This window comes from Heterodontus francisci, chromosome 7 (genome assembly GCF_036365525.1).
Source record: "Heterodontus francisci isolate sHetFra1 chromosome 7, sHetFra1.hap1, whole genome shotgun sequence".
NCBI classification, from domain to species: Eukaryota; Metazoa; Chordata; class Chondrichthyes; order Heterodontiformes; family Heterodontidae; genus Heterodontus; species Heterodontus francisci.
This window is the reverse complement of record NC_090377.1, coordinates 33,530,615-33,544,668: the sequence shown is the minus strand read 5'-3', so window position 1 is coordinate 33,544,668 and position 14,054 is coordinate 33,530,615. Positions and strand designations below refer to the sequence as shown.

The 14,054-nt window shown below is 43.1% G+C and overlaps 1 protein-coding gene across 2 annotated transcripts in view; it reads right to left on the bottom strand.

Annotated features, from left to right (window-relative positions):
• LOC137371920 (zinc finger E-box-binding homeobox 2-like) overlaps positions 1 to 12,947 on the bottom strand; it is a 262,572-nt gene extending 249,625 nt beyond the window's left edge. The window contains exon 1 of one of the 2 annotated variants that reach the window (XM_068034977.1): positions 12,926 to 12,947. The gene's annotated coding sequence lies outside the window, so the exon portion shown is untranslated. Of the gene's footprint in view, positions 1 to 4,433; positions 4,562 to 12,925 lie in introns of those variants that run through there. The other variant, XM_068034975.1, reaches the window with a different exon arrangement.
• Positions 12,948 to 14,054: the final 1,107 nt, after the last annotated feature.

The window sequence follows — 14,054 nt, the reverse complement described above, 5'->3', positions numbered from 1 at the left end:
AGAAGAGGCCCTCCCGGCTAGACAAGGCAGTCTGGCTGGAGATGGCAGAGGAGGTGAATAGCCATAGGGCCACCCGCCGTCAATGGGTCCAATGCTGGAAGGGGATGAACAAGCACTCCTCCAGCCAGCTGGCGCCTGCTAGGCCTCGTGTGCACAGGGTATGATCTTCATGGATGCAGTGACATGGACGTTGGCGCTAATGGTTTACACAGGGATGCTGCAGATGTGGACTCGTGCACAGTAAGTGAGCGAGGGTGATGTGTGCCTTGCAGAGCTCATGTCGGTTCCTATGGAGCAGACAGCCTTTGATAAGTCACTGCTGCACATCATTAGCTCACTGCTAGCCCTGCGTGCAGAGCCTGGGGGCCATCTGCCCTCCCATGCGTCTTTCACATTGCAGGTCCTCAGCGTCCTCATCTTCTGAGGAGGAATCCTGTTGACGTCTCTCCTCATCCTGCCAGGCCTGGCCTCTATTGGGTGCGCAGCTGTGCAGAGCAGCAAAGAAAGGGGCTGGCCTTTTCAGCTCGTAGAACCAGGCATCACCCTATTCATACAGGCATTGGAGGCACTCTTTCAGCATGCCGATCTCATGCTCAATGGTGGCTCTTGTAGATCAGTGGCTGGAGTTGTATCTCTCCTCCGCAGCAGTGGTGAGCTCTCTCACTGGTGTCGGGAGCCATGTCTGCAAGGGATAGCCCTTATCTCCAAGAAGCAACTCCTCCATCTGAGCCATTTCAGTGAACAGCAGTGGCAGCTGGGACTGACGCAAGACCCAGGTGTCAAGGCAGCTGCCTAAGAAGCGGTCACAGATTTGCATGAAGCATCTCCGGTGATCACATAACAGCTGCACATAGATTGAAAGGATTCCTTTAATGGTGACGTCTGCAGGTGGTAGCCTGACCAGAGGCCTGATGGACACGAGTGAATATTAAAACTTATGGTTCTCCGGCAATGGTGCCGAAACCGATGGCCCTCTGAGCCTGGCTGTGAGAGTCCGTCCTGAAGCGGACATATTCACTGGCCCTCCGGTGCAGGGCATTAGCGACCTCCCTGATGCAGTGGTGCACTGCTGACTATGTGACCCCACAAAGGTCTCTGGTGGGCCCCTGAAATTCTGCATAGGAGCCAAGCTGAAGAGCCGCTGCCACTATGAGGACGGCAGGCATAGGATGCCCATTGAAGCCCATGGGCTGCAGGTCACTGTTGAGCAGGGCACAGAGACGAGCCACCACCCTCTCTACACGTGCAATCGACTCTGACACTGGTGCTCTGACATCTGATGGCATGTTATGTGGGGCCTGTAGATGCACGGCAACCATAATGGTGAGCTCCCCTTGGGGGCTGCTGTTCACAACCGGGGGCCTCTACATGGATCACACCTGCCTGTTGATTTTGCCTCTGGCGCATACGGATCCTCAGGAGCAGAGGATCACACAATGTAGGATGAGCCAGACCTATTTCCATGTGATAAATAGAGTCGAACCCTTCATGTATTTGAAGGTTCCTAACAGGGCATGGATTGGTGTTGATGGGTACATCAGCTGCTTTCATGGATCAACTATGTGGCATGCCATGGCATTGCCCATCAGAGTGGCACAGCACGACCACATCAAGATCCTACTAGCTGAATCAATTGCCCCCATCATCCATATAAGCTTAATGCTCCTCCCCTTTCTGGCACCCTCCCCACACATAGGGTGACTGGAGTGCCATTGCACCTTCACAAACACAAACAAACACAGAGCGTACACTGTTTACGGAGGGAGGGTACACAGTACCTCCCTCATGCCTGCAGAGCTTTCCCTCCAGACCCCTTCCCACCTCCCTTTAAGAATGCAGAGTGAGACCCCTTAAAACGGAACTTACCTTCCGTAGGGAAACCTTCTGCCTCTGAAGACTTGCTGGCTTTTCTGTTCGTGAATGGGATGGCATGTGACGGCTGCCTGTTCAAAGTAAAATCCGGATGTGTGCAGGAGAGGCGGTGGGCTGCATAATCTGCAGAGGTAAGTACTGTTTTACATATGTTAATTGGGGTGCTGCCGCCGAGTGACCGGGGGGGTGGGGGGTGCGCACCGAGGAACCCCCGTCGCCGGTAATATGCGGCAGGCCCTTATCGACATCGCAGGCCTCTCCCCACGGAATTTTACCAGCCCCATGACACGACTCGTGACATCAGGGGGCTGGTAAAATTCAACCCAATGGATCTTATGGAAGCTTTGGGTAAATAATGATGCACAATGGAGGGTAAATTTTCAAGGTGAGAATTGTTCAGCAAGTGTAGAAAGTATAGACTAGGAGGTGCCTTAAGTTAATAAAGGAATAAGACAAATTAAAATTGGGTTTAGAAGGTGTGGAAGTATTGTAGATCAAGTCTATCCAAGCCAGCAAATTGACAGTCTCTCACCACAATCAAGGCAGTAAATGGACAGTGAGAGTATTTGCAGAGTTTCTCTTTGAATGGAGACCACATTGTTTTAAATAGTTCATAGTACTGGGTATTTGTTACACTGTTCCTTATCTTGTTCCAGGAGCATTCTAATACTAATACGTACAGTATTTCTGGATTAAAGAACCCTCAAATACAAGGCCTTTTTGCAATTTCCTCAAGGTTTTAAAGCACCATAGTTATATGTTCTACTGCATGCACAGTTTTGTCTGTGTGATGGTAATTGTTTTGCAGGGGAGAAGGACAGGAAAGAAAGACACAATTTTAACAGGTAGTAACACCTTTTACTAGCTTGTTTTAGCTGCACTATAGACAGGTAGCTAAGATTCTCTGCCTGTTGTCGTTCCACAAGCTAGTGTTAAAGCCACAACATGCAGGGCTAAAAAACAAAACATCAGTGCAAAAGCATAAAAAAATCCTCAAATGCCATTTCCTATGCATTAATAATGTGGCTGGAATTTAGCCCTTCATAACTTGTGGAGGTGTGGAGGTTGGCATGGGATTGTCAGGGAGGAGAGAACAAATGAAACCCACATTCTTTCAATTGGTGTATCAAGTGTCGATTGCATAATTTCATTGGTTTTTCACAGTGCATGGGCCTATGCCTAGCAACGCTTAGCAATCACCTGATAGTGACGCAATGTCTAAAATGTAAAAGAAGAATGTACAGGGTATTTTCTCCCCAAACTACACTGGTGAGCGTTTTAAAACTATTTATTCCTCGGTATGTAAACATATGACCAGTGTATGCAAAATTGGCACTTACATAGCCACCCAGTTTTAGTTAAAACTATTTTGCCACTATTTTGCTTTTGTGCCAAAGGGCAACAGATCGTTATTGGCAGTGACTGTAGTCCCAGCACTAAATGTGATAATAGATTTGCACCTCTAGGGTCCTTAACTCTAGTTGGCCATTGAAAACTATAGAGCAACTGCCTGTCAATGTGGGAGGTATACTGGCCAGGCATGGATCATTATAGTGTGTTATTGCCCAGTGCCTGCTTCTTCTGTATTCTAAACTCTACATGTGTGGTATAAACACTGTATGTTTATTGTACCAATAGTTTGTAGATGAAATGTCAGGTAATATAGTTTTCACTGTATGAAGTGGCATAAAGTCATTTCACTTTGTAGCATGGGGTTACACAAGGTCAGTTCAGCATTTTTAGCCATCAAGTACAGAACTTAATCCTGAATCACTATAATTGAAAACATCAGTTTACAACATTTACTAGCATGCTATAAAAATGTACTATTCCCTTGTGTAGTTTTAAGTCGTTGCACCTCTATGCTTCTATTACATATATCATACTCATGCTCACTGAAGCAATTTGGAAATGTAAGAGAGCACTCCAAAGTCCTCCAGCGATTAAACCTTTTTCTCTTCCTTTTTAAAAGCTGGTATGTTTTGTAGATCAACATATTTGCATAAAGCCTTTGAAAAAGTACTTTCAGATTAAGGTGGCGACAGTCTAGCATAAAAGCAGAATAAAAGCTCAAAAACTTGTGCTCCTCTGCCTTTAAATAGCATCAATGAGAAACAAGAGTTTTTCTTCAGCGTGTGGGAGTCTTAGCAGAAATGGTCATATGTTCCTGTTTTCCATTTTGGTAGAGAACCTTTTCTGAAGGCTCCTTATTTTCTTCTTCAAACTTTCCAGCTTGTTGGCTGAGCAGTGAAACAGAACTAGGCTGTGGGTCATGGGTAGAACCACGCTAGAAACTACAGGGCAGCTCCCTGAGGCAGCAAATCAGAGGTGGCCTGATGGGACTGTTGGCTCTGTGTTTCCAAATACCTCTTTGTGAAAACAGTATGACACATTATTAAACTACACCACCCACCTTCCCTTTTTAGATGATGACATTGTGTAATAGATAGTGTTGGCATATGTTCGCTGCTGGTCAAGTGCATTACACTGTTTCCATCAGAGAAGTAACTTTCTATCATTATTACAAAATGCATTTTACGGGGATATGCATCATCATTTACCTTAAAAAGGTGACATCGTGAGCTGTTGTGCCTGCTTTTATTTTCCATTCAAATTTGCTTGATCGACCAGTGTTGTGAGGTTGATTACTCAGGAGTAAAATGCAGCTGCATTGTGATCTTCAACTTATCGCCTGCAGTAACTAAAGTTTAAACTTCAGAGTCATATTGCCACCCTTTTAAGAAAATCTGATGTCCCGTCAGAAATGACTTCCCCCTTTGAAGAGACTTCGCTTCCCGACCAATAATGAGCATTGCTACTAATTTGCAAACCATACAGAATGTGCATTTCCTAACACATTTAGAGTTAGGCTTTGCAGTTCTAGGAACTTATTCATTCAGTGTCAGCAGTTTCTAGCCAAAGAGAAACTTCCACCTCTTCTCATCTTCTCCTTTTCAAGAGTTTGTTTATTGAATATTATGTTCTGAGGAATGCCTTCATTGTGTGAGAGGTCATACTGAGGGGTAGACAAGAGCTTGAAAACCAAGAAAATATCTCATAAAAACAATAAGAAAAAACAGAAGAATAAATTTCAAAATCAGGAGGGGTGGACAGGGAAAATTGAGCTCTTAAAAGCTGCTTTGTTTCCACTTGTATAACCTTAAGGCAGGTGTTTGTGTGGTCTGTCGTGTTTACTTTTAATTGTATGGAGAGGGGACTTCAGTCACTGGAACTAACCCATTCCCTTCATTCACGCTGATCTTTGCACCTCCAACAAATGCACTTCATAATTCGTTCATGGGATGTGGGCATCGCTGGCATGGTCAGCATTTATTGCTCATTCCTAATTGCCCTTGAGAGGATGGTGGTGAGCCACCTTTTGGAACCGCTGCAGTCTGTGTGATGCAGGTCCTCCCATGTTGCTGTTAGGTATGGAGTTCCAGGATTTTGACCCAGTGACAGTGGAGGAACGGCAATATAATTCCAAGTCCAGATGGTGTGTGGGTTGGAGGTGAACTTGCAAGAACTGGTGATCCTCTGTGCCTGCTGCCCTTGTTCTTCTAGGTGGTAGAGATCTTGGGTTTGAAGGTGGTGTTGACAGAATTGGCAGATCGCTGCAGTGTGTCTTGTAGATGGTAGACACTGCAGCCACGGTGTGCTGGTGGTAGAGGGATCAAATGCTTAAGCAGGTGAATGGTGTGCCAATCAAGCAGGTTGCTTTGTGCTGGATGGTGTCGAGTTTTTTGGCTGTAGTTGGAGCTACACTCACAGAATTACAGATTGTTACAGCGTAAAAGGAGGCCATTTGGCCCATCGTGTTGGCACCGGCTCTCTGAAAGAGCAATTCACTTAGTGCTATTCCTCCACCTTCTCCCCGTAACCCTGCACATTCTTCCTTCTCATATAACCTTTTGAATGTTTCAATTAAACCTGCGGCCACCACCTTCTCAGGCAGTGCATTCCAGGCCTTAAACACTCGCTGCGTGAAAAAGATTTTCCTCATGTCACTTTTGCTTCCCTGAACCATTACTTTAAATCTGTGCCCTCTCATTCACGATCCTTTCATGAGTGGGAACAGTTTCTCTCTATCTACTCTGTCCAGACCCCTCATGAATTCGAATACCTCTATCAAATCACCTCTCAGCCTTCTCTTCAAGGAAAACAGTCCTAATGTCTCCAATCTATCTTCATAACTGAACTTCCTCATCCCTGCAACCAGTCTCGTGAATCTTTTCTGTACTATCTCCAATGCCCTCATATCTTTGTGAAAGTGCAGCACCCAGAACTGGATGCAATACTCCATCTGAAGCTGAACTAGTGTTTTATATAAGTTCAACATAACTTCCTTGCTCTTGTACTCTATTCCCCTATTAATAATGCCCAGGATACTGAATGCTTTATTAACCGTTCTCAGCCTATCCTGCCACCTTCAATGACTTATGCACATAATACTTGCAAGTCCCTCTGCTCCTGCACCCCCTTTAGAATTGTACCTTTATTTTACATTGTCTCTCCCTGTTCTTCCTACCAAACTGAATCACTTCACATTTTTCTGCATTGAACTTCCATCTGCCACCTGTCTGTCCATTCAACCGATTTGTCTATGTCCTTTTGAAGTTCTGCACTATCCTCCTCACAGTTCACAATGATTCCAAGTTTCATATCATCTGCAAACTTTAAAATTGTGCCCTGTGTACCAAGGTCTAGGATATCCAGGCAAATGGGGACTATTCTATCACATTATTGACTTGCGCCTCATACATGGTGAGCAGGCTTTGGGAGTCAGGAGGTGAGCCATTTGCCACAGAATACCCAGCTTCTGACCTGCTCTTGCAGCCACAGTATTTATGTGGCTGGTCCAGTTAAGTTTCTTGTCAATGGTGACCCCGTAGGGTGTTGAGGATAGGGCATTCAGCATTGGTAATACTGTTGAATGTCAATGGGAGGTGGTTGGATTCTCTCTTGTTGGAGATGATCATTATTTGGTGTGAATGTTACTTGCCACTTATCAGCACAAGCCTGAATGTTGTCTAGGTCTTGCTGCTTGTGGGCATGGACTGCTTCATGATCTGAGGAGTTGTGAATGGAACTGAACACTGTGCAATCATCAGCAAACATCCCACTACTGACATTATGATGGAGGGGAGGTCATTGATGACGCAGCTGAAGCTGGTTGGGCTTAGGATACTGCCCTGAGGAACTCTTGCAGTGATGTCCTGGGGCTGAGATGATTGGCTTCCAACAACTCAACCATCTTCCTTTGTCCTAGGTATGACTGCAGCTAGTTTTCCCCTTAATTCCTGTTGTCTTCAATTTTACTACGGCTCCTTGATGCCACACTTTGTCAAGTGCTGCTTTGTTGTCAAGGGCAGTCACTTTGACTTCACCTCTGGACTTCATCTTTTTTGTACACGCAGTGGTTGCTTAGAATGTGCTTTGTTGATCCAGTGAGTGAAAATGAAACAAAATGAATGGTAACAGAATGAAATATGGAATTGACAAAGTTTGTTTCTCCCCAACTAGATTGTTAATGCCTGATTAGCTGGGGTTTCATTCCGTTTTATGTTTTATACTATTACTATATCTTTGAATATTGACTAATTCTGGAATTTCCCAACATCTGACAATTACATGGAGCCACAAATCCTAGTGCCAAATCTTTGTCTGAAACAAAAGCAAAATATTGCAAATGCTGGAAATCTGAAATAAAAACAAAAAGTGTTGGAAATACTCAGCAGTTCTGGCAGCATCTGTGGAGAGAGAAGCAGAGATAATGTTTCAGGTCAGTGACCTTTCATTACAACTGGCAAAGGCAGTTCTGCCAGTTCTGATGAAAGGTCACTGACCTGAAACATTATCTCTGCTTCTCTCTCCACAGATGCTGCCAGACCTGCTGAGTATTTCCAGTATTTTTTGTTTTTATTTGTCTGAAACAATATTTGTTGTTTATTTTAGTGATATACAGATTTAAAAAAATATTGACAAACTTATGACATTCTTTTTGAAGTTATCAAGAAACTTCTTAATCTTTCTGGCAAAATAGCATTTACATTTTATTCTGTCATCAAGGGGAAAGATTTCCTTTGTGCACTGTGTATAATGAAATTATAAACCTATTTGCCAGGAACAGGTTTCCAACTTTCTACACTGTTCCTGTGAATTAATCGTAAAAGCAATAAAGCAATCAGTGTTCAGTCAGTTGCTAAATTTTGAATTCATATATGTATATATGTATATAAGGTGCTGTGACCAATTCAATGGTCTATTCATCCTCTGCGTCCTCATTAAATTTTGAAGGTGTTCGAAAGCAAGCTTCAGACTGCACAATCAAGAGGTCCTTCACTGTTGTGAAGTCTCATTTTTAACATCCTTACAGCAGATTATCACTGTCATATCACTCAAAAGGGAAATGACAACCTCACCACCTAGAAAATACATTGGAGGAAAAACCGTGAGGGGCTTGTAAAAGGATTTTGTTCTTCCAGTTGTGATGTGCCTTTGATCCCCAAATGTCATACACGTTACCACTATCATGCCACTGTTACTGGTATCTGCTCCCCAGCCTATTCACAGGGGTGCCCACTTTCCTTTCAGTTAAATAGCAAATGCTGTAAAACTGGGAAGAGTCTATCCTCAGCTTTTGTGAGTGGCCCATCTGCCACTGCATTTTATTGACTGTTAAAATTTACTATTAAATTCATCATCACACTCCAGAGAAACAGAAATATTTTTCCGCATGAAAACCAGGACGATGTCAAAATACAAAATATTTAAGATATGAAATAAAAATATTTTATATTACAAGATATTTCCAATAGATCTTCAAAGAAAAATTGTGAGGTTTTTAAAACAAAATTTCTTCCTTATGATTTGTTGATTTTACAGGTCTCCGTTTTATAACCATCCTCAACGACAACATTAAAATTAGTAAATAAAAGATATATCTATGGCTACTCATATATTTTGATAGCTCATCGAAACCTTTTCGCATTCACTTTTATTTTCCATCTTTCAGTTGATTTACTTCCCTCTGGTTTGAAGTTTATCCCTCAACAACCCTCTTTTCCAAAGAGAGCAGACTCCCAGGCCACAACTGGTGTTGCTGCAAAACCAGCCAATAAAATCTGTGTAAGAACAGCCTGATTTAATTCTCCCTGCAGTTTTTCTTCCCTGTGGGAAGGTGCCTGGCCTTTGCTAGTGCCTCCCTTGATAATCCAACAGAGCTCAAGAACTCATCATGCATGGAATTGCAGCTGTTAGTTTGCATCCTACTATTTAATGGTCGTATGATGGAGCTCTGATTTGTTGTCTCATCACACCCTCCATTTCTTAAAATTTATGTTTTGTCTCCTTCTTATACCCTCTTCCTGAATCATGGGACCTCCCTCCCATTCTGACCAAGTTGATGGGAATGCTCCTAGAACCATGTTTATGCTACTCCAAGAATAGTCTATATCTGTGATCCTCAATTCACTCTTCTCTCATGGTGTAGCATGTCCCTCTGCCTTGAGATGCCAGCCTGCATTGTTGAAGTCATGAATGCCTTGTGAAGGGTGGCTCAGGTCTGAGGGGTGGTGGGTGGTGGAGAAAGAAGATGGAGGAACAAACTCTCCCTGTGCAAGGGACTCAAATTCACCATTTTAACTGTAGAATTGATTAATATTCAATATGTACTTCAGTGACAATACAATATGTTACTTGGCTTGAAAGATACTTAGATATTTTTCTCTGGCCACCGGGTTTCCACAGCTGACAAACACATCATTGCAAACCTGTCAAACTATTTTAGTCCAGTGGCAAGACAGACATAATATCATGGGGTCTTCTTAGTTGTTTCTAATCATCGTAAGGCTAATATGTGTCAGCTTTGGCTCAGTGGTTGAACTCTTGCCTCTAAATCATAAAATTGTGTGCTTAATTCTCACTCCCCAGGCTTGAAAATTAAGGCTGGCATTTCAGGGCAGTACTGAGGAGTACTACACTGCCAGGGGTGCCATCCATCTCAGATGAAACATGAAACTGAGGCCCTGTCTGCCTTCTCAGGTGCATGTAAAAAATTCCATTACACTATTTTGAAGACGAGAAAGGAGTTTTCCCCCATGTCCTGGCAATATTTATTCCTCAAGCAACATCACAAACAAATTATCAGTGCTGTTTGTGGGACCTTGCTGAGCACAAATATGCAGCTGTGTTTCTCACATTACAACAGTGAAAAGCATTTCAAAAGTACTCAATTGACTGTAAAGCGGTTGTGAAAGGTGCTATACAAATGAAATCATTTTTAATACACTGCTGCTCTGGCTGGACAGTCCATAACCAAAGGACAGAGTGCGCTCTTCTGATACTTGACCTTCCATGCAAAAGCAGCTTTAAAAATATCAATAGAGCATATCAAGGTTCCAAGTCAAGCGACAAACTAGCAAACAGGTCAACAAGAGGCAAGAAAAAAAAGGATTTAGACAAAGTCGCTTGTAAACAGTCTGTATGATACTGTTTAACATTTATTAATTTTATTGAGCAATCCTATGCCAAGCCACGTTTCTATGAATATGTTTAAATGGTAAGTAATGCAATTTTTAAAAGCCAGGCCCTGCATTAGTATCCACTACAAAGTGAAATGCAGTAATCAAAAAATCTGCTGTTCATTTTCAAGATAAAATCTTTGTTCCATGTAGCTGAACCATGGCCCTCTGAGCTCCACTTTTCTGCCTAACATCTGAGCAATGGACATTGACCATGTAACAAAAGCTCATTTATGAAAAGTTTCTTTATACATACAGTAATAAATAGGAGAGTAATACCCTCCCCATTCTATGCTCATATAAAGCATTCCTTGAGTCTTTAGATTAAATCCCACTCTGGCGGAGTGACTCACGTCGTATGACATTCCAGAAAGAGAGTAATTATGCCATTGCTGAAAATTGATGTAATGGGTGCTTTTCATGATACTTTAATAGACGTGAATGGTGTTTTGGCAGACAATTGGAAATAGCAGCAGATATCTAATTGCATTACTGTCTACTACCCGAGGCATTGGGAGGAGGGGATTGTTGTGGGATACGTACATATCCTTTTAATGTTGAACTTTAACTTTGGATCGGGAAGGAAGTCATTTGAATTACACTATTTAGTTTACCTACTTTTCATTTTTTCTTTCATGTGAGTTCCTTAAAGGGGCAGTTTCATTACAAAGTATTTGGAAGGCTTTTTCCCCATTGCTTATAAACAAATAACAATGATTTAAGTTGCACATTAATTACACTTGACAACATCATAGAAGGGAAAAATTACACTAGTTGCTGAACATAGCAAAATTATAAACACATTCTTTTGGGATGCGTTTATAATTTTGCTATACCTGACGACCAGAACAGTTGCTCTGCAAAAAACACACCATTTTTCACAAAGACAGTGCCAGGTTATCTCTTCCAACTTTTTCTATCACAATCGTCATTACTCATTTCTTTTCAAATCATTTAGTCCTTGCCTTTTACTTTCAGTTATTGGCTCTACTTGCACATATATCTACCTTCAACTTTGTATGGCAGCATAAACATTTTTGCTACTTTTTCTCTGAGATTCCATTTGCTAAGGAACATGCTTGCCCCACACAAAGGTTATTAGACCTTTTCCCTCGACATCCCCACACCACACAACTCCCGGTTCTCCCACCCCATCCCCAATGCGCCAAAAAAATTTCTATGCCCACATGCGCACACTTAGACAGAAGAAAGACATTTAGGTGTTGAAAGTTCCCCTGTCAATAATAGTAGGAAAAATAACAAATTACCTTTCTGTTAGCACTCCTTGATAAAGGAAGCTGTCTCAGGACACCTTACCAAGTTGTGGACATGAGGCAGGAGGGAGAAATGGAATGAACGGTTTTGAAGATAGCAAAAGCATAGTTGTAGGAAAAAGGGCATTAGGAGGCTTTTGAAAGGAGGCAGAGATGCTGAGGTAGGAAGTTCTAGACAGTGGGGCATCATAGCTGAAGTAGTGGCTTTTGATGATGAACATGTGTGGATGTTGGGGTAGAAGGATGGAGGTCCAAATATAATATGGTACTGGAGGAGTAAAGTGTGAAGGAACAAAAAGTGGAGGAAGTCAAGGAAGGTATGGAGAGGCAGGATATGGAGGGATTTAAAGTGGAGGATGAGGATTGTAAAGTTAATGCACTGTGTCACAGACAGCTTGTGGAGCTGGGTATGCAGGCCTTCGTGTAGGTAAGAATATATTCTGGATATTAATGGAAGGTGGAAGTGGGGAAGTCAGAAATAAGTGTGTGGGCGGCACAGTGGCGCAGTGGTTAGCACCGCAGCCTCACAGCTCCAGGGACCCGGGTTCGATTCCGGGTACTGCCTGTGTGGAGTTTGCAAGTTCTCCCTGTGTCTGCGTGGGTTTTCTCCGGGTGCTCCGGTTTCCTCCCACAAGCCAAAAGACTTGCAGGTTGGTAGGTAAATTGGCCATTAGAAATTGCTCCTAGTATAAGGTAGGTGGTAGGGAAATATAGGGACAGGTGGGGATGTTTGGTAGGAATATGGGATTAGTGTAGGATTAGTATAAATGGGTGGTTGATGTTCGGCACAGACTCGGAGGGCCGGAGGGCCTGTTTCAGTGCTGTATCTCTAATCTAATCTAATCTAAACCCAGCTTCAAGGTACTAAAGATATGGGTTAGAGTTTTGGTGCCACAGTGGGTCAGGTGGGATAGAGGTAGAAGGTATTTCAGAGCTGAAGGCAAGCAGTTTTGGTAACAAATCCGATTTGGTGTCAAAGCTAACTTGGGATAAAGCAGTACGTTAATTTGGCATGAATATACAATGGGATTGTTTGGCAAAATTATTACCAGAAGGAATTTTACTCCCTTTGTACAAACTACAGCTTTGATTTCCTTTTGTTTTCCTTTTTCCTTCCTGTGTTTTTTGTATTGCATTCTTACTTTACCCTCTTTTCTTATTTTACACCATTGCATCTGTTCTTTGTTTGCCTTTCTACTTGCAGTCCTTTTACTTTCTGAACCTTTTCACTTAGAACCCTTTAAATCTTTTTCTTACCTTCACCTTCTGACACAATGTCCATCTCTGTCTCTCGCTGGAGCTAAACATATTGGCCTCAGTAGAGCTGTGAGAAAGCTGTAGGTGATCAAACCTGACACTCACATGTTTCCACACTTCACAGCTCAGGCACTCACTTTATATCCTAAGGTAAATAATTCCCTCTGTCTTGGCCTGGCACAGCGATTAAGCTTTCCACTTGGCTGAGTCCAAGGTGGGCTTGTTCAGAGCCAGATTGTTTCAGTTAACATGAGCAATGAACCCACTGTTCTACCTGAATGTCTTGGACAATAGCCAGGAGAATTTCCAGACATTTCACTCAGGGACTCAGCCTATAAAACTGTCAGTGAAGTTGTATTCTGCTTCACCTTTACCATGTCTCTAACAATCTGTTAATTTATAAGGGAAATAAACGTAAGGGCTAATGGGTTAAGTGTTTGTTTTCAAATCAGAAAGGGTAAAAACAGTTGAAAAAGTAAGAATCTGGGATGAGATTGGAACTGGCATTTAAAAAATCTGTGATCAATTTATCATAAGCCATAGTTAATAACTGAAAGAGAAATTGATAACCATTTGCAGCCAGCAAGGACTTAATGGGCAGGATTTCCCTGTGGGCTTCTGAACCCCCGCCATCAGGCTCAAATAAGGGTCAGAAACCTGCACTATGTAGGAAACAATCACTCACCTGTGGCAAGAGGGTGAGCTGCCGTCCAATTAAGGACAGCAGGCGGGCTCTCGAAGCTGGAGGGATGACAGGAGGCCCTCAAGCTCGAAAGCAGCAGCAGAATGCCATGGCAAGTAAGTGAGAAAGAAGGCGGCCCAAAACAGAGGTGCCTTCTCTTCAACGTTTTACAATTTGAAGTAAAAAGGGCCTTTGAAGCCGGGCCACTGTCGTTGTGGGGAGGGGAGCCCCTCCATAGGGTGGGCCTGCAGCTGCTGCTGAACCTAGGCAGGTGGGGAGGCCTCTAATCCTGGCCACCTGCTGGGAGGCCATCTCGAGGCAGTTAAACTGTCCCCTGCGCTCTGTGGGGCTTGAAAAGCCCATTCAGCATCCTTCAATAGGCCTGAATAGGCCTTCAATTACTTCAAATGGCTACTTGCAGGCAGGTAGCCCTGCCACACCCCTCTT